The following is a 24,823-nucleotide window of genomic DNA, read 5'->3' on the forward strand; positions in this document are numbered from 1 at the left end:
TGCAAGGATTCTCAAAATGTACCAGAAGGCAAAGAGAAGTAAGGTGAATGGTTCAAGGTCAAATAATGAGAAACTGATAGTATCAGAACTTAAAGTCATTTTTCCCTATTTCTGATTAAAAATTTAATATTCTTGTAGTGACCAATATTTGATATTCAAACTCCTGTCATAAAGAATGCAGTTATTGAAACAATTTCAAGGTACAATAATTTGAGAGTGCCAGGAGATCCTTTGGAACTCAAAGGGAAATTTTGTTACCCACATAGGAATTTCTGTTTCTGTTATTTTAAGCTAGTTACAATTACTGGAAACCAATACTGCTTTAAAAACAAATCGGTGATATTCCTTTCATGGGAAAATCAACCTACCCTAATAAGAAAGTCCTTTTCTGCAACTGCACACAAGTTAGATGAAGAAGAGAAGTTGGTAAAGCATGAGAAGCCTTTCCCTTGGCCATCACAAGGGTGAACAGGCTGGATGACATGAATCAAAGTAATACTGAGCATCTTACATGGTCCTTATGGCAACCCAATGATGAAAGTAGTTACGTGTTCTCATTTATGTAGTGAGAAAACAGGCTCAGAGGGGTTACGTGACTCTTCAAGTCACCCAACTCGTAAATACTTGAAGAGAGACTCAAATCCAGGTCTTTGCAATTCCATCTCCCATGCTCTTTCTCCTCTTCCACATCACCTCTGACATGTTTTTCTGCCTATGGTGACCTGCTGAGTCCTTACCATTACCTCAAAAGTACCTGCTCACAAGGTATGTCATACTTGGCTAATTCCCACTATCCAGAGAACAGCCCCTTCTATGGGGTCTTTTCTTTGTTATGTCAATATAAAAATAGTGCAAAGCTTGGGAAATAGATTTTAAGCTATTAAAATCTTACCATCTTAACAGTACTATTTTAATTGTGTTTACATGCATTCATATTTTTAAATAATTGTAATCATACTCTATATAATTTTGTATCATTTATTCACTCATTAAACGCATATTTACTGAGTATTTGTTATGTTCCAGGCACCATTCTACCAGTGAGAACTACATATGGCAGAGAACAGCAAAGTCCCTGATCTCTTTGAGATTACATGTGCTGGAGAAGACAGATAACAAACAATATAAATAAGTAAGACATATTGTACATTAGATGATAAGTGCTAAAGAAGAAGTTTTAAAAAAAAGACAAACAGGCAAAGGGGGTAGAAGTTTGGGTGGGGATAAGAGGAGCAGTTGACATTTTAGATAGATTCCAGGAGACAATTTGCTGAAAAGTTAACAACTGAGAAAAGACCTAAAGGAAGTGAGAGAGCGAGCCCAATCTGTGGCATGGCAGGTAGAATTTTAATATGACCCCATGGTACCCTTTGCTCCTTGGTTTGATTTCCATGATTATGTTATGTTATGTGGCAGAAGGGATTTTGCAGACATTGACCCTAAGACAGAAAGATTACGCATATGGGCCTAACCTAATCACATGAGCCCAATAAAAGCAGAGTTTTCTCCAGTTGGTAGCAACAGAGAAAGTGAGGAACAACATAAGGGAGGTTCTCTAATGCTCAGATGGAGGGGGCCACATGGAAGGACCTCAGAGAAGCCTCTAGAGATGACAGTGAACCCCCCAGCAAACAGCCAGAAAGAAGATGAAAATCTCAGTCCTGCAAATGCAAAATACTGAATTCTACCAACAACATGAATGAGCCTGGAAGCAGATTCTTCCCAAAGTCCCGGGATAAGAGTCTAGCTGGTTATACAACACAGGGAATATAGCCAATATTTCATAATAAATACAAATGAAATAAACCCTTTAAAAATCATGAACAACTATGTTTTACACTTGAAACGTATACAATATTGTACATCAATGATACCTCAATTAAAAAAATAAAAATAAAAAAGGAGTCCAGCTGGCCTTTACCTTAATTTCAGTGTGCGTGGAGCTGACTGAGCCAAGTGTAGAGAAGTGAGTACACAGAGGTATGGGCATTGTTTCCTGCTTGTATTCCTGATGACAAGGATATTTTCATTAGCTATACAATATTCTCATGTGTACCACAATTTACTTAGACCTTCCCCTCTGACTAATCATGTTGCTTCAAGTCTTTTGTCATTAGACACTGCCACAACAAGTATCTTCATTCATATAGCATTTCTCCTTAGTTGGCTAGTTTGTCTTTCCAAAGATTGTTATTTTACAATAATATATGGGCCTCAATTTCCCTGGATTCTTGCGAGCACTGAGTATTATCATTCTTTTAATTTTCCCTATTTTAATAAGTAAAAGAATGGCAACAATTAAAGCCTTTTCTGTGAATACTTACAAGAATGAAGATTTCTCTCAATTTGTTTCCTCATAGCATTTCTGTTCATTGATTGTTGAAAGAGGCAATGTTGCTTATTGAGTTACTGACAGGTAAGGCAATCAACAGAAAGAGGTTTCAGACTTGATTTGGGTCATGACTTGCTCTTCTTCAATCCTCTATGTCTCTAGTTCTTCACCTAGGAAATGAAGACGAAGTCTGGCATCGTATCAAAACAATATTTATAAAACATTTACAGAAGTGTCCCTGCATTTCTTCCTATTAACCTAAATATATATTTTCTTTTAAAACAAAAAAAGTGTTGTATAGTGCAAATAACTCTATTGTATTAAGTAGTCCTCGATCATCTAATTAGCATGCTGTGTAACTTTGAGTAAGTCACTTCAACTCTTTGTAGCTTAGTTTCTGCATCTAGATAATGAGGAAATGGGAGTAATTTTCTAGTCAATTCCTGCATGCTATGAGTGTCTATGATCTTACATAGAAACTATCCACATAATTTACCAGACATGGGCTCTGGTAAATCCTATCCTCTCTGCACAGATACAATGGGTCTACATTTGGCCCCCAAATTAGTTATTTCTGATCAACTCCCTCAGATACACCTTTACAGCTCCCTATTCCATTCCTGTTTACTCTGTTATCTGTTCAAATAGTTACATCTTAGCTTTTACTTTTAAGGTAAAAAATTAAACCCAGGTGTCTTCTTCTTCTCTACAATAAATATCAACGATCCAAGAATTACAGAGAGTGAAAAATGTATTTATACCACTGAAAAGCATAACCCCAATAAATAGCCCTCTGAGAAATTTAACAAAGGTTCAAGGAGTGAAAACACAAATAAACGAGGATTGAGAGGGTGATGAAAATCACAGGTCTGGAAGACATTTTAAAGCTCACAAATGAATAATAAATGCTGCTTTATTCCAATACATTTAATAAAATAGATGGATGATTTTCAAGGGAAAAGTATGTTCCCAAGTTGGTTCTTAAGAAAACAAGTAATGAGCAGATCAATAACCAAAGATAAAATTGAATAGGTATCAAAGGGACATCATTAAAGAATAAATATGGCTAATTATGTCTGTGAACTCTTTCAAATTTTCAAGGGCAAGAAAATTACTCTGCTTTTGAAAATATTTATTAAATAAATATGTCTTTAAAAACAGAGCTCTGGGAAACTTTCCCATTCACTTTGAGGTTAGCATATTTTAATATCAAACCTAAAAAAGATCACAGTAAAAGAAAACTATAGATCAATCTTTTTATTCCTAAAGATACAAGAATCCTAAATAAAACATTATTAGATTCTGTCAAGCAGGATAAAAATAGAACACTCTGAAATTACCAAGTGGGGTTTATTCCAGGAATTCAAGGATGGTTTAACATGTTAATTACATTAACAATTAAATGGGCTTTAATGAAATTCAACATTCGTCATTATAAACCTTTTATAAACAGAATGCAGAAGAAAAATTCCTTAACATAATAGAGTTTTCAAAAATCAGACTCTAGCAGCAAACATCACACCTAATGAGAAATATTAGACATATTTGTTCAAATGTTATAAATAAAAGAAAGATGAAGCTTATCCTTATTGTTTTTCTATATTGGATTGGAGATCTAAGTCAATCGATAGAATAATAAAAATAAGTAAGAAAAATAATTGGAAAGGAAAATGTAATCATCATTTCAAAATGATATAATTATCTATCCAAGGGCAAGAACCATGTCTCTTCTTTTTTTTTTTTAACATCTCTATTGTAGTATAACTGCATGACAACGTTGTGTTACTTTCTGCTGTATAACAAAGTGAATCAACTATATATATACATATATCCCCATATGCTCTCCCTCCTGCACCTCCCTCCCACCCTCCCTATCCCACCCCTCTAGGTGGACACTAAACACTGAGGTGATCTCCCTGTGCTATGAGGCTGCTTCCCACCACCTATCTATTTTACATTTGGTAGTGTATATCTGTCCATGCCACTCTCTCACTTATTGAAGAGGATGTCTTTTCTCGATTGCATATTCTTGCCTCCTTTGTCAAAGATAAGGTGACCATATGTGTATGGGTTCATCTCTGGGACTTCTAGCTGTTCCATTGATCCATATTTCTGTTTTTGTGCCAGTACCATACTGTTTTGATTACTGTACCTTTGTAGTATAGTCTGAAGTCACAGAGCCTGATTCCTCCAGCTCTGTTTTCTTTTGCAAGATTGCTTTGGCTATTCGGGGTCTTTTGTGTTTCCATAAAAATTGTACAATGTTTTGTTCTACTTCTGTGAAAAATGCCATTGGTAGTTTGATAGGGAAAGATCTGAATCTGTAGATTGCTTTGGATAGTACACTCATTTTCACAATGTTGATTCTTCCGATCCAAGAACATGGTATATCTCTCCATCAGTTTGTATCATCTTTAATTTCTTTCATCAGTGTCTTATAGTTTTCTGCATACAGGTCTGTTGTCTCCTTAGGTAGGTTTAGTCCTAGAGATTTTATTTTTTTTTGTTGCAATAGTAAATGGGAGTGTTTCCTGAATTTCTCTGTCATATTTTTCATCATTAGTCTATGGGAATGCAAGAGATTTCTGTGCATTCATTTTGTATCCTGCTACTTTACCAAATTCATTGATTAGCTCTAGTTGTTTTCTGGTAGCATCTTTAGAATTCTTTATGTATAGTATCATGTCATCTGCAAACAGTGACAGTTTTACTTCTTTTCCGATTTGGACTCCTTTTATTTCTTTTTCTTCTCTGATGGCTGTGGATAAAACTTCCAAAATTATGTTGGATAACAATGGTGAGAATGGGCAACCTTGTCTTGTTGCTGATCTTAGTGTAAATGGTTTCAGTTTTTCACCATTGAGAAAGATGCTGCCTGTGGGTCTGTCATATACGGCCTTTATTATGTTGATGTAAGTTCTCTCTATGCCTACTTTCTGGAGGGTTTTTATCATAAATAGGTGTTGAATTTTGTCAAAAGTTTTTTATGCATCCATTGAGAAGATCATATGGTTTTTCTCCTTCAGTTTGTCAATATAGTGTGTCACATTGATTGATTTGTGTATATGGAGAATCCTTGCATTCCTGGGATAACCCCACTTGATCATGGTGTATGATCCTTCTAATGTGCTGCTGGATTCTGTTTGCTAGTATTTTGTTGAGGATTTTTGCACCTATATTCATCAGTGATATTGGCCTGTAGTTTTCTTTCTTTGTGACATCTTTGTCTGGTTTTGGTATCAGGGTGATGGGGGTGTTGTAGAATGAGTTTGGGAGTGTTCCTCCCTCTGCTATATTTTGGAAGAGTTTGAGAAGGATAGGTGTTAGCTCTTCTCTAAATGTTTGAAAGAATTTGCCTGTGAAGCAATCTGGTCCTAGGCTTTTGTTAGTTGGAAGATTTTAATCACAGTTTCAATTTCAGTGCTTGTGATTGGTCTATTTATATTTTCTATTTCTTCCTGGTTCAGTCTTGGAAGATTGTGCTTTTCTAAGAATTTGTCCATTTCTTCCAGGTTGTCCATTTTATTGGCATAGAGTTGCTTGTAGTAATCTCTCATAATCCTTTGTATTTCTGCAGTGTCAGTTGCTACGTCTCCTTTTTCATTTCTAATTCTATTGATTTGAGTCTTCTCCCTTTTCTTCTTGATGAGTCTGTCTAATGGTTTGGCAATTTTGTTTATCTCCGTAAAGAACCAGCTTTTAGTTTTATTGATCTTTGCTATCATTTCCTTCATTTCTTTTTCATTTATTTCTCATCTGATCTTTATGACATCTTTCCTTCTGCTATCTTCGGGGTTTTTTTGTGCTTTCTCTAATTGCTTTAGGTGTAAGGTTAGGTTGTTTATTTGAGATGTTTCTTGTTTCTGGAAGTAGGATTGTATTGCTATAAACTTCCCTCTTTGAACTGCTATTGCTGCATCCCATAGGTTTGGGGTTGTCATGTTTTCATTGTCATTTGTTGCCAGGTATTTTTTGATTTCCTCTTTGATTTCTTCAGTGACCTCTTGGTTATTTAGTAGTGTATTGAATAGCCTCCATGTGTTAGTATTTATTACAGATTTTTTTCCTTTAATTGATATCTAGTCTCATAGCATTGTGGTCAGAAAAGATACCTGATACAATTTCAATTTTCTTAAATTTACCAAGGCTTGATTTGTGACCCAAGATATGATCTATGCTGGAGAATGTTCCATGAGCACTTTAGAAGAAAGTGTATTCTGTTGTTTTTGGATGGAATGTCCTATAAATATCAGTTAAGTCCATCTTGTTTAATGTATCATTTAAACCGTTGTTTCTTTTTTTATTTTCCTTTTTTCTTTTAAAGGAGAAAATCGAATTTAATTTCATACATACGGAAATCCCACACTTATTTATTTTCATTTTGGATGATCTGTCCATTGGCCACAGTGGGGTTTTATAGTCCCCTACTATTATAGTGTTATGGTCAATTTCCCCTTTAATGGCTGTTAGCGTTTGCCTTATATATTGAGGTGCTCCTATGTTGGGTGCATAAATATTTGAAATTGTTATATCTTCTTCTTGAATTGATCCCTTGATCATTATGTTTTGTCCTTCTCTGTCTCTTGTAATAGTCTTTATTTTAAAGTCTATTTTGTCTGATATGAGAACTGCTACTCTAGCTTTCTTTTGATTTCCATTTGCATGGAATACCTTTTTCCATCCCCTCACTTTCAGTCTGTATGTGTCCCTAGGTCTGAAGTGGGTCCCTTGTAGACAGCATATATATGGGTCTTGTTTTTGTATCCATTCAGCCAGTCTATGTCTTCTGGTTGGAGCATTTAATCCATTTACATTTAAGGTCAATTATCAATATGTATGTTCTTATTCCCATTTTCTTAATTGTTTTGTGTTTGTTATTGTAGGTCTTTTCCTTCCCTTGTGTTTCCTGCCTAGAGAAGTTCCTTTAGCATTTGTTGTAAAGCTGGTATGGTGGTGCTGAATTCTCTTAGCTTTTGCTTATCTGTAAAGTGTTTAATTTCTCCATTGAATCTGAATGAGATCCTTGCTGGCTAGTGTAATCTTGGTTGTAAGTTTTTCCCTTTCATCACTTTAAATATGTCCTGCCACTCCCTTCTGGCTTCCAGAGCTTCTGCTCAAAAATCAGCTGTTAACCTTATGGGGATTACATTGTATGTTATTAGTTGCTTTTCTCTTTCTGCTTTTAATATTTTTTCTTTGTATTATATTTTGATAGTTTGATTAATATGTGTCTTGGCATGTTTCTCTTTGGGTTTATCCTGTATAGTACTCTCTGTGCTTCCTGGACTTGATTGACTATTTCCTTTCCCATGTTAGGGAAGTTTACGACTATAATCTCTTCAAATATTTTCTCAGACCCTTTCTTTTGCTCTTCTTCTCTAGGATCCCTATAATTCAAATGTTGGTGTGTTTAATGTTGTTCCAAAAGTCTCTGAGACTGTCCTCAATTCTTTTCATTCCTTTTTCTTTATTCTGCTCCCTGGAAGTTATTTCCACCATTTTATCTTCCAGCTCACTTATCCGTTCTTCTGCCTCAGTTATTCTGTTATTGATTCCTTCTAGAGTATTTTTAATTTCATTTATTGTGTTGTTCATCACTGTTTGTTTGCTCTTTAGTTCTTCTAGGTCCCTGTTAAACGTGTCTTGTATTTTCTCCATTCTATTTCCAAGATTTTGGATCATCCTTACTATCATTACTCTGAATTCTTTTCCAGGTAGACTGCCTATTTCCTCTTCATTTGTTTCATGTGGTGGGTTTTTATTTTGCTACTTCATCTGCTGTGTGTTTTTCTGTCTTCTCATTTTGCTTAACTTGCTGTGTTTGGGGTCTCCTTTTCACAGGCTGCAATTTCATAGTTACCATTGTTTATGGTGTCTGCGCCCAGTGGCTAACTTTGGTTCAGTGGGTTGTGGAGGCTTCCTGGTGGAGGGGACTGGTGCTTGTGCTCTGGTGGATGAGGCTAGATATCGTCTTTCTGATGGGCAGGACTGCGCCTGGTGGTGTGTTTTGGGGTGTCTGTGAACTTATTATGATTTTATGCCATGTTGTTTGGCATGGGGTGTCCAGCACTGTAGCTTGCTGGTCACTGAGTGGAGCTGGGTCTTAGCATTGAGAGGGCGATCTCTGGGAGACCTTTCACCGTTTGATATTACATGGGGCTGGGAGGTCTCTGGTGGACCATTGTCCTGAACTCAGCTCTCCCACCTCAGAGGCTCAGGCCTGACACCCGGCCGGAGCACCAAGACCCTGTCAGCCACACGGCTCAGAAGAAAAGTGAGAAAGAAAAATAAATAAATAAAATAAAATAAAGTTATTAAACTAAAAAATAAGAAAATATTATTAAAAATAAAAAAATTAAGAAGTAAAAGAAAAAGAAAGAAAGAAAGAAGTGAGCAACCAAATCAAATAACAAATCCACCAATGATAACAAGCACTAAAAACTATAGTAATAAAAAAAAAACAGAAAAACCCAGACAGAACCCTAGGAGAAATGGTAAAACAAAGCTATACAGACAAAATCACACAAAGAAGCATACACATACACTCTCACAAAAAGAGAAAAGGAAAAAAAAATGTATATATTTAAAAAAAGGAAGAGAGTAACCAAATCAATAAACAAATCTACCAATGATAATAAGCTCTAAATACTAAACTAAGATAAACATAAAAGCAGAAACAAATTAGATGCAGAAAGCAAATCCCAAGTCTACAATTGCTTCGAAAGTCCACCGCCTCAATTGTGGGATGATTCATTGTCTATTCAGTTATTCCACAGATGCAGGGTACATCAAGTTGATTGTGGAGATTTAATCCGCTGCTCCTGAGGCTGCTGGGAGAAATTTCCCTTTCTCTTCTTTGTTTGCACAGCTCCCGGGGTTCAGCTTTGGATTTGGACCCACCTCTGAGTGTAGGTTGTCTTAGGGCATCCGTTCCCTGCCTAGACAGGATGGGGTTAAATTAGCAGCTGATTAGGGGCCTCTGGCTCACTCAGGCCGAGGGGAGGGAGGGGTACAGAATGTGGGGTGAGCCTGCGGCCACATAGGCCAGCATGATGCTGTAACATCCTGAGGTGTGCCATGTGATCTTCCAGAAACTTGTCCCTGGATCTCGGAACCCTGGCCGTGGTGGGCTGCACAGGCTCCTGGGAGGGGAGGTTTGTATAGTGACCTGTGCTTGCACACAGGATTCTTGGTGGCTGCAGCAGCAACCTGTGTGTTTCATGCCTGTCTCTGGTGTCTGCACTGATATCCGTGGCTCACACCTGTCTCTGGAGACCCTTTAGGTGGTGTTCTGAATCCCCTCTCCTCGTGCACCGTGAAACAATGGTCTCTTGCTTCTTAGGCAGTTCCAGATTTTTCCCTGGACTCCCTCACAGCTAGCTGTGGCACACTAGCCCCCTTCAGGCTGTGTTCACGCAGCCAACCCCAGGCCTCTCCTTGGGATCTGACCTCTGAAGCTGGAGCCTCAGGTCCCATCCCCCACCCACCCCAGCAGGTGAGCAGACAAGCCTCTCGGGCTGGTGAGTGCCGGTCAGCACCAATCCTCTGTGCGGGAATCTCTCCGCTTTGCCCTCTGTACCCCTGTTGCTGCACTCTCCTCCGTGGCTCCAAAGCTTCCTCCCAGCCCACCCCCCGTGTCTCCACCAGTGAAGGGTCTTCCTAGTGTGTGGAACTTTTCCTCCATCACAGCTCCCTCCCGGAGGTGCAGGTCCCGCCCCTATTCTTTTGTCTGTGTTTTTTCTTTTTCCTTTTCCCTACCCAGGTATGTGTGGAGTTTCTTGCCTTCTGGCAAGTCTGAGGTCTTCTGCCCGTGTTCAGTAGGTGTTCTGTAGGAGTTGTTCCACATGTAGATTTATTTCTCATGTATTTGTGGGGAGGACGGTGATCTCCACGTCTTAATCCTCTGCCATCTTGAAGTTCCCTCCACCACGTCCCTTCTTATTTAACACTATGTCCTGAATGGCTAATACTTTCTGGAACTTAGTAGGAGTTGGAATATTTATTGAATAATAAATTAAAATATTGAAAATTTAACTAAAATTGTTCAAAGATAATAGAATGACAGAATTTGAAAAGGTAAGCAAATTTCAAAATCTATGGTATTGATGTATAGAAATAATAGCTGGAATAAAATTACATCTTACGGAAAATATGTACAGAACCTCTATAAAGAAAACTGAAAGAAGACTTGAATATTCCTGAGACACTCATGTTTCTAGATAAGACTCAAACAAGTAAGAGTGTGAATTCTCTCTTAAATTAATCTAAAATTTTATACAGACTATTAAAAATTACAATGAAGTTTTTTCAAAGTGGTAAACTGACCCAAATTTCATTTCAAAAAATATAATTGGGAGCCATAAGAAGAATACATAATAGAGAAGAACAAGGAGTGGGGACATCTGTCATTGAAGATATCAACATGCACTACAAAACGAGTACCTTTAAACTGTAATACAGATCCGGCAATGGGTGTGGCTATTAGAGACATAAAATAGAGAACCTAGAAATGGATCCAAGATTTATGAGAATATAAAATATAATATAGATATATTATAAGAATGGTGAGAACAAATTGTCAGATGTTGCTTTAATTTCCAGTTATTACAAAATAAACTGATATCCATACACAACATAAACAAAATTACATTCAAAGTAAAAAATTTAATTAGGAAAATTATAAAATAAATAGAGGGACTTCCCTGGTGGCGCAGTGGTTAAGAATCTGCCTGCCAATGCTGGGGACACGGGTTAGAGCCCTGGTCTGGGAAGATCCCACATGCCGCAGAGCAACTAAGCCCGTGATCCACAACTACTGAGCCCGCATGCCTTAGCTACTAAATCCCGTGCACCTAGAGCCCGTGCTCTGCAACAAAGACAAGCCATCACAATGAGAAGCCCACACACCAAAACGAAGAGTAGCCTCCACTCACCAGAACTAGAGAAAGCCCATGCGCAACAATGAAGACCCAACACAGCCAAAAATAAATAAATAAAAATTTTTAAAAAATTAAAAGCCCAGTTTTTTAAAAAAATAGAAAAACATATGGCAGAAAATTTTAGTATGAGGAATTTTTTCTAGACATGATGATACACTTGAGAAATTTGACTATATAAGGATTAAATATTTTGTACAGAATGTCAAATAATTAGGAGCAAATGAAAAATGAAATAAAACATATTTAAATAAATATTGTTACTATATATAGAATTATTAAAATGACAGGACACAGACAAACATCTCAATGGAAAAAAAGTGGGTATAGATTTCCAGTTAAGCATCACAGCTTGAACACATACATTTATTTTGGTTCCCTCCAAGAAATCCAGTATAATGACAATAAAGGAATGACAAAGTATGGACCTGAAGACAAAAAATACAACAGAAGAGACAACACAAATGGGAGATGTCAATAACATTTTAAAAAATCTTAGTACAGAGAACAGAAAGGTGAGTGACTCTGATGCTTTGGTAATGGCATTCTGCTCCATAAGCATACCAACCCTGTGCCTCTACTCATAGCTTTTAATTAGCATTCCAATGTCTGATTCCAAAATATAGATTGACAAGGGTCACAAGATTTATGTGGAAAGACTCCAGTATGAAAGACAGAAACCAAAATTAACAGAGAAGTAAAGCTATAATACAAGGAGAAGAAAGGTTAAAAATATAATACCTTCATAACAATAAGAGAAGACATGGAATTCATGAAGAAAAAAGAACAAGACATTATAAAAAGAGAGCATGCAGAGAATAAAAAAACCTACCACAACATGACAATATGATTGCTAACATAAAATATCCAGTAGAAACTGGAAGGTCTTAGAGTCTAGAAATTTTTCTAGAAAACAGAACAATCAGCCAATGAGAGAAAATGGGAGCTAAAATATGAGAAATTAGAGAATTAATTCAAGAGGTCTAACCAATAGGAGTTCCAGAAAGAATGAGTACATGTGTATGTCTGAAAGACAGAAAACATGGAGAAATTGTCAAAGAAATAATATAAAAATTTCCTAAAACAAACAGACACAAATTTACCTAAAGTCTTCTACCAATCAGCCCAAGTAGTAAAAAAGAACCTGCAAGTACATCATGAAATTTTAGTGCTTTAAGAATAGAGAAAAGAGGGCTTCCCTGGTGGCACAGTGGCTAAGAATATGCCTGCCAATGCAGGGGACATGGGTTCGACCCCTGGTCCAGGAAGATCTCACATGCCACAGAGCAACTAAGCCTGTGTGCCACAACTACTGAGCCTGTTCTCTAGAGCCTGTAAGCCACAACTTCTGAAGCCTGAGTGCCTGGAGCCCGTGCTCTACAATAAGAGAAGCCACCACAATGAGAAGCCCATGCACTGCAATGAAGAGTAGCCCCTGCTCATCACAACTAGAGAAAAGTCCACACGCAGCAACCAAGACCCAAGCAGCCAAAAAAAAAAAAAAAAGAATAGAGAAAAGATTCTGAAAACGTCCAGAAAGAAAGACAAAAACACAAGAGATCAAGAATCAAAACAGCGTTGGGCTTGTTAACAACAACACCATGGATGCTGCAAACAGTGGAGAAAAATGCCTTTAAAATTCTGAGGGAAAAAGTAGTGTCCAACCTAGAGTTACATATACAAGCAAATTATCAAATCAAGTGTGAGGGTAGAAAAACATACTTTTAGACATATAAGTTTTCAAAAATAAAATGGTTCCATGTACCCTTTCTCAGTATTATACTGCAGTTACATCCTATAACAAAATTAGGGAAAAGGAGGAAATGAGGTCCAGGAGAACAGAAGCTGAAACACAAGGCTGCTGTAAGGGGATTTCAATAATGGGGAGAGCAGGTCCTAGGAGCATATTTTTGCAATGGGCCCAAATATCACCTAGCTGAGATTGGAACACAATGATGGACACATTTTTTAAAAGGAAATTATAGATCACCTATAATGTTTAACTTATTAAGAGTTTTAGCACTCTCACAGAAATTTTGGTGATAGAGATTTGTGTACATGGAAGATAAAGTGCAAGCCCCCAAACGAGATAATTATTAACTCCAGGCAAAACAAAAAGCTGAACCAGAAAGAAAACCTAAACTATGTACTATACTTACTGAGCTATGAATTACATTCATGTAATAATGATGTAAATAGTGAATTATAAATTTAGCCCCAAATTATGATGTATCTGCATTGAAAGGATGGTCAGAGAGAACTGAATATGTCTGTATGGACAGGGTGGGATGGGGAGAACATTGAAAGAAAGCTAAATCTTCCTTTTACCTAGTAGGAAATCAACAATTAATATCTGAAATTTAAAAATAAAAAAGGAACACAGAAGCAAATAATTTAGAAACATGAAATTAAATACCAGAAGAAACCATTACAAGAGTTGAGCATGGTTACCTTTGGGTAGCAGAATTGGGAGGGTAAGAAATATGGGACAGACAAATGCTAATTTTTGCTAGTAATCCTTCTGTTCTAGTGGAACTTTTAAACTATGCGTATGTATTATTTTGCTAAAAAGTAAAATAAAGAGTCAAAAGATATGATGAAGAAATACAGGTGGCCAATAGGCACATGAAAAGATGCTCACCATTGCTAAATATTAGAAAAATGCAAATCAAAATTACAGTGAGGTACCACCTCACACTGGTCAGAATGGCCATCATTAAAAGTCTACAAATAACAAATGCTGGAGAATGCATGGAGAAAAGGGTACCCTCCTACACTGTTGCTAGGAATATAAGTTAGTGCAGCCACTGTGGAAAACAGTATGGAGGTTCCTCAGAAAACTAAAAATAGAATTACCAAATGATCCAGCAGTCCCACTCCTGGGCAGATATCCAGACAAAACTATAATCCAAAAAGATACACGTACCCCTATGTTCACAGCAGCACTATTCACAATAGCTAAGACATGAAAACTACCTAAATGTCCATCAACAGATGAATGGGTAAAGAAGATGTGGCACATATATACAATGGAATATTACTCAGCTATAAAAAGGAACAAAACTTAGTTAGTTGTAGTAAGGTGGATGGACCTAGAGACTGTCATTCAGAGTGAAGTAAGTCAGAAAGAGAAAAACAAATACCATATGCTAACACATATATATGGAATCTAAAAAAAAAAAAAAGGTCATGAAGAACCTAGGGGCAAAACAGGAATAAAGATGCAGACCTACTAGAGAACGGACTTGAGGATACAGGGAGTGGGAAGGGTAAGCTGGGACAAAGTGAGAGATTGACATGGACATATATACACTACCAAACGTAAAATAGATAGCTAGTGGGAAGCAGCCACATAGCACAGGGAGATCAGCTTGGTGCTTTGTGACCACGTAGAGGGCTGGGATTGGGAGGGTGAGAGGGAGGGAGATGCAAGAGGGAAGAGATATAGGGACATATGTATATGTATAACTGATTCACTCTGTTATAAAGCAGAAACTAACACACCATTGTAAAGCAATTATACTCCAATAAAGATGTTAAAAAGAAAAAATGAAATAATGCCATTTGCAAGCAACATGAATGCAACTAGAGATTATCATACTAAGTGAAGTAAGTCAGAAATAGAAAGACCAATACCATATGATATCCCTTATATGTGGAATCTAAAATATGACACTACTGAACCTATCTATGAAACAGAAACAGAATCATGGACATAGAGAACAGACTGGTGGTTGTCAAGGTACAGGGGATTGGAGGAGGGATGGAGTGGGAGGTTGGGGTGAGCAGATGTAAGCTATTATATAGAGAATGGATAAACAACAAGGTCCTACTGTACAGCACAGGGAATTATATTCATTATCCTGTTATAATCCATAATAGAAAAGAATATTTAAAAAGAATGTATATATATTTATAACTGAATCACTTTGCTGTATAGCAGAAATTAACACATGATAAATCAACTATACTTCAATAAAAAAATATTGATAAAAAGAGTCAAAAGATATGAACTGGAAAAATCAAAATAAATTTGAAAGATTAATAATAAGCATCTGAAAAGATGCAAAACTTCAATAAAGAATCAAGGATTCAAATTTAAACAAAAAGCTATTTTTCACCTATTAAATTGGCAACAATTTACAAAATTTATAATATCAAGAGTTCATAAAGAGGCAGAAAAATGAGGACTCTCACAAAATGCTAGTTGAAATATATAAATTAGCCCACTTCTCCTGAAGAGAAAAATGGCAATTCACATCAAAATTTGAAACATGGCTCTGATCCAACAAATCTACTTCTAAGGAAATCATGAGAAAACTTCTCACAAACATGTACAGAAAGACATTTATTAAAGCATATTTATTAAAATACCTGAAACAAGCTAATATTCATTTTATAGAACATTTTTAAAACTAAGTAGAATATCAATAAAAAAGAAACCATGCACAATTAAAATGATGTAGATTCACATTATCATGGAAAGATGTTGGTAATATAAGAAATTATATGAAAAATGTGGGTAAGCAATACCTCAATATTAAAATTTATTATAGTTCATTTTAGTTTCTGGAAGGCACCTTCCTCCTCCATTATATGTTCTTTTACGAGTTTTTCCTAACTATTCTGTTTATTCAAAAGAATAACGTTAGAATTATTTTTGTCATGGTCCCAAGCTGTAATGTGCGAGCCCATCCAACCCCAAACTAGCTGTCCATTTATCCAGCAATCCATCCATCCATCCATGCTAATATAGATAGGTTGTACCAACCTATCCCCATTCTAAAAGTAGATAAAGAGTGTGGGATGATGTCTGAGTAGAGATATTTGCTTTCTGTTTTCTAACTTCTGCATTGTCTTAATTTTTCTTTTTACAGTGAAAAAAATATCATGTTTGGAATCCTCTCAAAAAATTATTTCCACTTTACAAAATAAAAAAAACACAATGGGTATTTTTAAAACTGTTTTCGCAAGACCAGTGACTCAGACCATCTTGATTCCATTGACAATTTTGCAATGAACAGAGGGAGAGGCTGAAGATAGCAGAAGAGATCCAGATAACCAAGGAATTGGGACTTCCCTGCTGGTTCAGTGGTTAAGACTCCATTTCTTCTACTGCAGGGGTTGTGGGTTAGGGTTAGGGTTAGGGTTAGGGTTAGGGTTAGGGTTAGATCCTTGGTTGGGGAACTAAGATCCCGCATGCCGAGTGGCATGGCCATAAAACAAACAAACAAAACAGATAACTAAGGAACTGAAGTCCCCATGAATGCAAGCCAGGAAGGAGCTGAAGCCCAGAAAGAATGGCTGGTCTTGAACAGGAATAGATATCCTCTGTGAGGGAAAAGGGTGACAGTAAGTGAACATAAATTAAAGAGTGTGGGGTTGGGAGAGGAGCAGGAGAGGAAGCTAAAGCAAAGTACCAACAGGTCAGCCAGATGAGCAACTTTGAAAATTCGCTTTGTTATACCTATAGCAGATATACATGGTTTTTTAAAAAATATTATTTCTTTAATAATATAAAAGGCATTCATATTCTGTGTAGATAATTTGGGAAATATAAGAAAATATAAAAAAGAAAATTAAAATTATCTGTATGTCCCCTTTATACTCTCCCATTTTCTCTCAATATTATACCCTGATAATTTCCCTATGTCTTTAATAGTCACTTAAAACATGATTTAGGAGGAGACGGGGAAGATGGTGGAAGAGTAAGATGTGGAGATCACCTTCCTCCCCACAGATACATCAGAAATACATCTACACGTGGAACAACTCCTACAGAACACCTACTGAATGCTGGCAGAAGACCTCAGACTTCCCAAAAGGCAAGAAACTCCCCACGTACCTGGGTGGGGCAAAAGAAAAAAGAATAAACAGAGACAAAAGAATAGGGACGGGACCTGCACCAGTGGGAGGGAGCTGTGAAGGAGGAAAGGTTTCCACACACTAGAAAGCCCCTTCGCGGGCAGAGACTGCGGGTGGCGGAGAGGGGAAGCTTCAGAGGAGAGCACAGCAACAGGGGTGCGGAGGGCAAAGCGGGGAGATTCCCGCACAGAGGATTGGGGCTGACCAGCACTCACCAGCCCGAGAGGCTTGTCTGCTCACCCGCCGAGGCAGGCGGGGCTGGGAGCTGAGGCTCGGGCTTCGGTCGGATCGCAGGGAGAGGACTGGGGTTAGCGGCGTGAACACAGCCTGAAGGGGGCTAGTGCACCACAGCTAGCCGGGAGGGAGTCCGGGAAAATGTCTGGAGCTGCCGAAGAGACAGGAGACTTCTTCTTCCCTCTTTCTTTCCTGGTGCGCGAGGAGAGGGGATTAAGAGCCCTGCTTAAAGAAGCTCCAGAGACGGCTGCGAGCCGCGGCTAACAGAGCGGACACCAGAGATGGGCATGGGTGCTAAGGCTGCTGCTGCTGCCACCAAGAAGCCTGTGTGCGAGCACAGGTCACTCTCCACACCTCCCTTCCGGGTAGCCTGTGCAGACTGCCACGGCCAGGGTCCCGGGATCCATGGACAACTTCACCGGGAGAACGCATGGCGCGCCTCAGGCTGGTGCAACATCCCGCCGGCATCTGCCACCGCAGGATTGCCCCGCATCATGCCCCTCCCTCCCCCCGGCCTGAGTGAGTCAGAGCCCCTGAATCAGTGGTTCCTATAACCCCCTCCTGTCTGAGCGAAGAACAGACGTCCTCCGGCGACCTACACGCAGAGGCAGGGCCATATCCAAAGCTGAATCCCAGGAGCTGTGCGAACAAAGCCCTCCCAGCAGCCTCAGGAGCAGCGTATTAAATTTCCACAATCAACTTGATGTACCTGCATCTGTAGAATACCTAAATAGACAACGAATCATCCCAAATTGAGGAGGTGGACTTTGAGAGCAAGATTTATTATTTTTTCCTCTTTTCCTCTTCTTGTGAGTGTGTATGTGTATGCTTCTGTGTGAGATTTTGTCTGTATAGCTTTGCTTTCACCATGTGTCCTAAGGTTCTATCCTTCTGTTTTTTTTGTTTGTCTTTTCTTCTTTTTTAAAAAAATTTTTTCTTAATAATTATTTTTTATTTTAATAACTTTATTTTATTTTATCTTATTTTATTTTCTTTCTTCCCTCCTTTCTTTCTCTTTCTTTCTTTCTTTCTTTCTTTCCTCCCTCCCTTCCTCCCTCCCTTCCTTCCATCGTTCCATCATTCCTTCTTTCTTTCTTTCAACTTTTTCTCCCTTTTATTCTGAGCTGTGTGGATGAAAGGCTCTTGGTGCTGCAGCCAGAAGTCACTGCTGAGCCTCTGAGGTGGGAGAGCCAACTTCAGGACACTGGTCCACAAGAGAACTCCCAGCTCCATGTAATATCAAATGGCGAAAACCTCCCAGATATCTCCATCTCAACACCAACACCCAGCTACACTCAACGACCAACAAGCTACAGTGCTGGACACCCTATGCCAAACAACTAGCAAGACAGGAACACAATCACACCCATTAGCAGAGAGGCTGCCTAAAATCATAATAAGTCCACAGACACCCCAAAACACACCACCAGGTGTGGACCTGCCCACCAGAAAGACAAGATACAGCCTCATCCAGCAGAACACAGGCACTAGTCCCCTCCACCAGGAAGCCTACAAAACCTACTGAACCAACTTTAGCCACTGGGGACAGACACCAAAAAACAACGGGAACTACAAACCTGCAGCCTGCAAAAGGAGAACCCCAAACACAGTAAGATAAGCAAAATGAGAAGACGGAAAAACACACAGCAGAGGAAGGAGCAAGATAAAAACCCACCAGACCTAACAAATGAAGAGGAAATAGGCAGTCTCCCTGAAAAAGAATTCAGAATAATGATAGTAAAGATGATCCAAAATCTTGGAAATAGAATAGAGAAAATGCAAGAAACATTTAACAAGGACCTAGAAGAACTAAAGATGAAACAAGCAACGATGAACAACACAATAAATGAAATTAAAAATACTCTAGAAGGGATCAATAGCAGAATAACTGAGGCAGAAAAACGGATAAGTGACCTGGAAGATAAAATAGTGGAAATAACTAAGGCAGAGCAGAAAAAAGAATGAAAAGAACTGAGGACAGTGTCAGAGATTTCTGGGACAACATTAAACGTACCAACATTCAAAGTATAGGGGTCCCAGAAGAAGAAGAGAAAATGAAAGGGACTGAGAAAATATTTGAAGAGATTATAGTCAAAAACTTCCCTTTTATGGGAAAGGAAATAGTTAATCAAGTGCAGGAAGCACAGAGAGTCCCATACAGGATAAATCCAAGGAGAAACATGCCAAGACACATATTAATCAAACTGGCAAAAATTAAATACAAAGAAAACATATTAAAAGCAGCAAGGGAAAAACAACAAATAACACACAAGGGAATCCCTATAAGGTTAACAGCTGATCTTTCAGCAGAAACTCTGCAAGCCAGAAGGGACTGGCAGGACATATTTAAAGCGATGAAGGAAAAAAACCTACAATCAAGATTACCCTACCCAGCAAGGATCTCATTCAGATTTGATGGAGAAATTAAAACCTTTGCAAACAAGCGAAAGCTGAGAGAGTTCAGCACCACCAAACCAGCTTTACAGCGAATGCTAAACGATCTTCTCTAGGCAAGAAACACAAGAGAAGGAAAAGACCTACAATAACAAACCCAAAACAATTAAGAAAATGGGAATAGGAACATACATATTGATAATTACCTTAAATGTAAATGGATTAAATGCGCCCACGAAAAGACACAGACTGGCTGAATGGATACAAAAACAAGACCCATATATATGCTGTCTACAATAGACCCACTTCAGACCTAGAGACACATACAGACTGAAAGTAAGGGGATGGAAAAAGATATTCCATGCAAATGGAAACCAAAAGAAAGCTGGAGTAGCAATTCTCATATCAGACAAAATAGACTTTAAAATAAGGACTATTAGAAGAGACAAAGAAGGACACTACATAATGATCAAGGGATGGATTCAAGAAGATGATATAACAATTGTAAATATTTATGCACCCAACATAGGAGCACCTCAATACATAAGGCAAATACTAACAGCCATAAAAGGGGAAATCAACAGTCACACATTCATAGTAGGGGACTTTAACACCCCACTTTCACCAATAGACAGATCATCATAAATGAAAATAAGAAAGGAAACACAAGCTTTAAATGATACATTAAACAAGATGGACTTAATTGATATTTATAGGACATTCCATCCAAAAACCACAGAATACATATTTTTCTCAAGTGCTCATGGAACATTCTCCAGGATAGATCATATCTTGGGTCACAAATCAAGCCTTGGTATATTTCAGAAAATTGAAATTGTATCAAGTATCTTTTCCAACCACAACGCTATGAGACTCGATATCAATTACAGGAAAAGATCTGTAAAAAATACAAACACATGGAGGCTAAAGAATACACTACTTAATAACGAAGTGATCAGTGACATAATGAAAGACGAAATCAAAACATACCTAGAAACAAATGACAATGGAGACACGATGACCCAAAACCTATGGGATGCAGCAAAAGCAGTTCTAAGAGGGAAGTTTATAGCAATACAATCCTACTTTAACAAACAGGAAACATCTCGAATAAACAACCTAATCTTGCACCTAAAGCAATTAGAGAAAGAAGAACAAAAAAACCCCAAAGTTAGCAGAAGGAAAGAAATCATAAAGATCAGATCAGAAATAAATGAAAAAGAAATGAAGGAAACAATAGCAAAGAACAATAAAACTAAAAGCTGATTCTCTTTGAGAAGATAAACAAAATTGATAAACCATTAGCCTGACTCATCAAGAAAAAAAGGGAGAAGACTCAAATCAATAAAATTAGAAATGAAAAAGGAGAATTAATAACTGACACTGCAGAAATACAAAAGATAATGAGAGATTACTACAAGCAACTCTATGCCAATAAAATGGACAACCTGGAAGAAATGGACAAATTGTTAGAAATGCACAACCTGCCAAGACTGAATCAGGAAGAAATAGAAAATATGAACAGACCAATCACAAGCACTGAAATTGAAACTGTGATTAAAAATCTTCCAACAAACAAAAGCCCAGGACCAGAAGGCTGCACAGGTGAATTCTATCAAACATTTAGAGAAGAGCTAACACGTATCCTTCTCAAATTCTTCCAAAATACAGCAGAGGGAAGAACACACCCAAACTCATTCTACAAGGCCCCCATTACCCTGATACCAAAACCAGACAAGGATGTCACAAAGAAAGAAAACTAAAGGCCAATATCACTGATGACCATAGATGTAAAAATCTTCAACCAAATACTAGCAAACAGAATCCAACAGCACATTAAAAGGATCATACACCATGATCAAGTGGGGTTTATTCCAGGAATGCAAGGATTCTTCAATATATGCAAATCAATCAATGTGATACACCATATTAACAAATGGAAGGAGAAAAACCATATGGTCATCTCAATAGATGGAGAGAAAGCTTTCGCCAAAATTCAACACCCATTTATGATAAAAACCCTGCAGAAAGTAGGCACAGAGGGAACTTTCTTCAACAGAATAAAGGCCATATATGACAAACCTACAGCCTACATCATCCTCAGTGGTGAAAAACTGAAAGCTTTTCCACTAAGATCAGGAAAAACACAAGATGCCCACTCTCAGCAGTCTTATTCAACATAGTTTTGGAAGTTTTAGCCACAGCAATCAGAGAAGAAAAGGAAATAAATGGAATCCAAATCGGAAAAGAAGAAGTAAAGCTGTCACTGTTTGCAGATGACATGATACTATACATAGAGAATCCTAAAGATGGTACCAGAAAACTACTAGAGCTAATCAATGAATTTGGTAAAGTAGCAGGATACAAAATTAATGCACAGAAATCTCTTGCATTCCCATAGACTAATGATGAAAAATCTGAAAGTGAAATCAAGAAAACACTCCTATTTACCATTGCAACAAAAAGAATAAAATATCTAGGAATAAACCTACCTAAGGAGACAAAAGACCTGTATGCAGAAAACTATAAGACACTGATGAAAGAAATTAAAGATGATACAAATAGATGGAGAGATATACTATGTTTTTGGATTGGAAGAATCAACATTGTGATAATGACTCTAGAACCCAAAGCAATCTACAGATTCAATGCAATCCCTATCAAACTACCACTGGAATTTTTCACAGAACTAGAACAAAAAATTTCACAATTTGTATGGAAACACAAAAGACCCCGAATAGCCAAAGCAATCTTGAGAACGAAAAATGGAGCTGGAGGAGTCAGGCTCTCTGACTTCAGACTATACTACAAACTACAGTAATCAAGACAGTATGGTGCTGGCACAAAAACAGAAATATAGATCAATGGAACAGGATAGAAAGCCCAGAGATAAACCCACGCACATATGGTCACCTTGTGTTTGATAAAGGAGGCAGGAATGTACAGTGGAGAAAGGACAGCCTCTTCAATAAGTGGTGCTGGGAAAACTGGGCAGGTACATGTAAAAGTATGAGATTAGATCACTCCCTAACACCATACACAAAAATAAGCTCAAAATGGATTAAAGACCTAAATGTAAGACTGGACACTATCAAACTCTTAGAGGAAAACATAGGCAGAACACTCTATGACATAAATCACAGCAAGATCCTTTTTGACCCACCTCCTAGAGAAATGGAAATAAAAACAAAAATAAACAAATCAGACCTAATGAAACTTAAAAGCTTTTGCACAGCAAAGGAAACCATAAACAAGACCAAAAGACAACTCTCAGAATGGGAGAAAATATTTGCAAATGAACCAACTGACAAAGGATTAATCTCCAAAATTTATAAGCAGCTCATGCAGCTCAATAACAACAACAAAAAAACAACCCAATCCAAAAATGGGCAGAAGACCTAAATAGACATTTCTGCAAAGAAGATATACAGATTGCCAACAAACACATGAAAGAATGCTCAACATCATTAATCATTAGAGAAATGCTAATCAAAACTACAATGAGATATCATCTCACACCAGTCAGAATGGCCATCATCAAAAAATCTAGAAACATTAAATGCTGGAGAGGGTGTGGAGAAAAGGGAACACTCTTGCACTGCTGGTGGGAATGTGAATTGGTACAGCCACTATGGAGAACAGTATGGAGGTTCCTTTAAAAACTACAAATAGAACTACCATATGACCCAGCAATTCTACTACTGGGCATATACCCTGAGAAAACCATAATTCAAAAAGAATCATGCACCAAAATGTTCACTGCAGCTCTATTTACAATAGCCAGGAGATGGAAACAACATAAATGTCCATCATCGGATGAATGGATAAAGAAGATGTGGCACATTTATACAATGGAATATTACTTAGCCATAAAAAGAAACGAAATTGAGTTATTTGTAGTGAGGTGGATGGACCTAGAGTCTGTCATATAGAGTGAAGTAAGTCAGAAAGAGAAAGACAAATACCATATGCTAACAATATATATGGAATTTAAGAAAAAAAATGTCATGAAGAACCTAGGGATAAGACAGGAATAAAGACACAGACCTACTAGAGAACAGACTTGAGGATATGGGGAGGGGGAAGGGTAAGCTGTGACAAAGTGAGAGAGTGGCATGGACATATATACACTACCAAACGTAAAATAGATAGTTAGTTGGAAGCAGCTGTATAGCACAGGGAGATCAGCTCGGTGCTTTGCGACCACCTAGATGAGTGGGATAGGGAGGGTGGGAGGGAGGGAGACACAAGGGGGAAAAGATATGGGAACATATGTATATGTATAACTGATTCACTTTGTTATAAAGCAGAAACTAACACACCATTGTAAAGCAATTATACTCCAATAAAGATGTAAAAAAAAACCAAAAAAAAACCAAAGAAAACACCCATGATTTAATACTTGTAAATTATTCCATTATATTTGTTATAACCATCCCTTTATTCTTAGATATTTAGATTATTTTTTTCATTCTATTATAAATATTTTAGGAATATCCTTGTATAAAATTCTTTGCACAGCTGGTAATTCTTTGGAATACATTTTTTCAAGTGACATTATTGGGTCAAAGGGTATATAAACTGTTTTAGGCATATATATGAAGCCTGATTGATTTTTAAGAAATTTATTAATACTTCAAACAGCCTCAGATGAGGGTCCAAATATTCTATCCCTTGCTAACATAGAATATTTTTAAAACGTTTGCTAATTTGATGAGTTAAAATTAATTAATTATTCACTTAGTCTTATTTTTAATGCCAGTGGAGATGAACTTTTTATATTTTTGCTGTCATCTCTATTTTCTCTACTGTTTCTTCTCATGCTAAGGAATTTTGCATTATATCATGGATAATCTGATGTTACATTGTAAAGACTTTGGATTCTTTTATATTCCTTTAAAGACTATTGACTTCCTTAAGTAGGCAATTAACCCGGCCTCAAAATGCAAACTCTGTCTCTTGGATAGTAACTCAATCTCAATTCAGTTATTAAGCTTTAACTATTCTGCTTCTAATCTGTTTTGTGTATGCATGGTTCGAGGGTCAACCAGATATCTGGATA

The 24,823-nt window shown here is 37.5% G+C and overlaps 1 long non-coding RNA gene across 1 annotated transcript in view; it reads right to left on the bottom strand.

The window, feature by feature from the left end:
• The window catches only part of LOC132597396 (uncharacterized), a 461,050-nt gene that overhangs the window by 42,031 nt on the left and 394,196 nt on the right, over positions 1-24,823 (bottom strand). Inside the window, exons 6-7 of the long non-coding RNA XR_009564172.1 lie at positions 2,325-2,502; positions 1,922-2,008 (exon numbers count right to left, since the gene is read on the bottom strand). This is a non-coding gene — a long non-coding RNA (uncharacterized lncRNA). The remainder of the gene's footprint in view (positions 1-1,921; positions 2,009-2,324; positions 2,503-24,823) is intronic.

The sequence above is a fragment of the Globicephala melas genome, chromosome 6, assembly GCF_963455315.2.
Source record: "Globicephala melas chromosome 6, mGloMel1.2, whole genome shotgun sequence".
Taxonomy (NCBI): Eukaryota; Metazoa; Chordata; class Mammalia; order Artiodactyla; family Delphinidae; genus Globicephala; species Globicephala melas.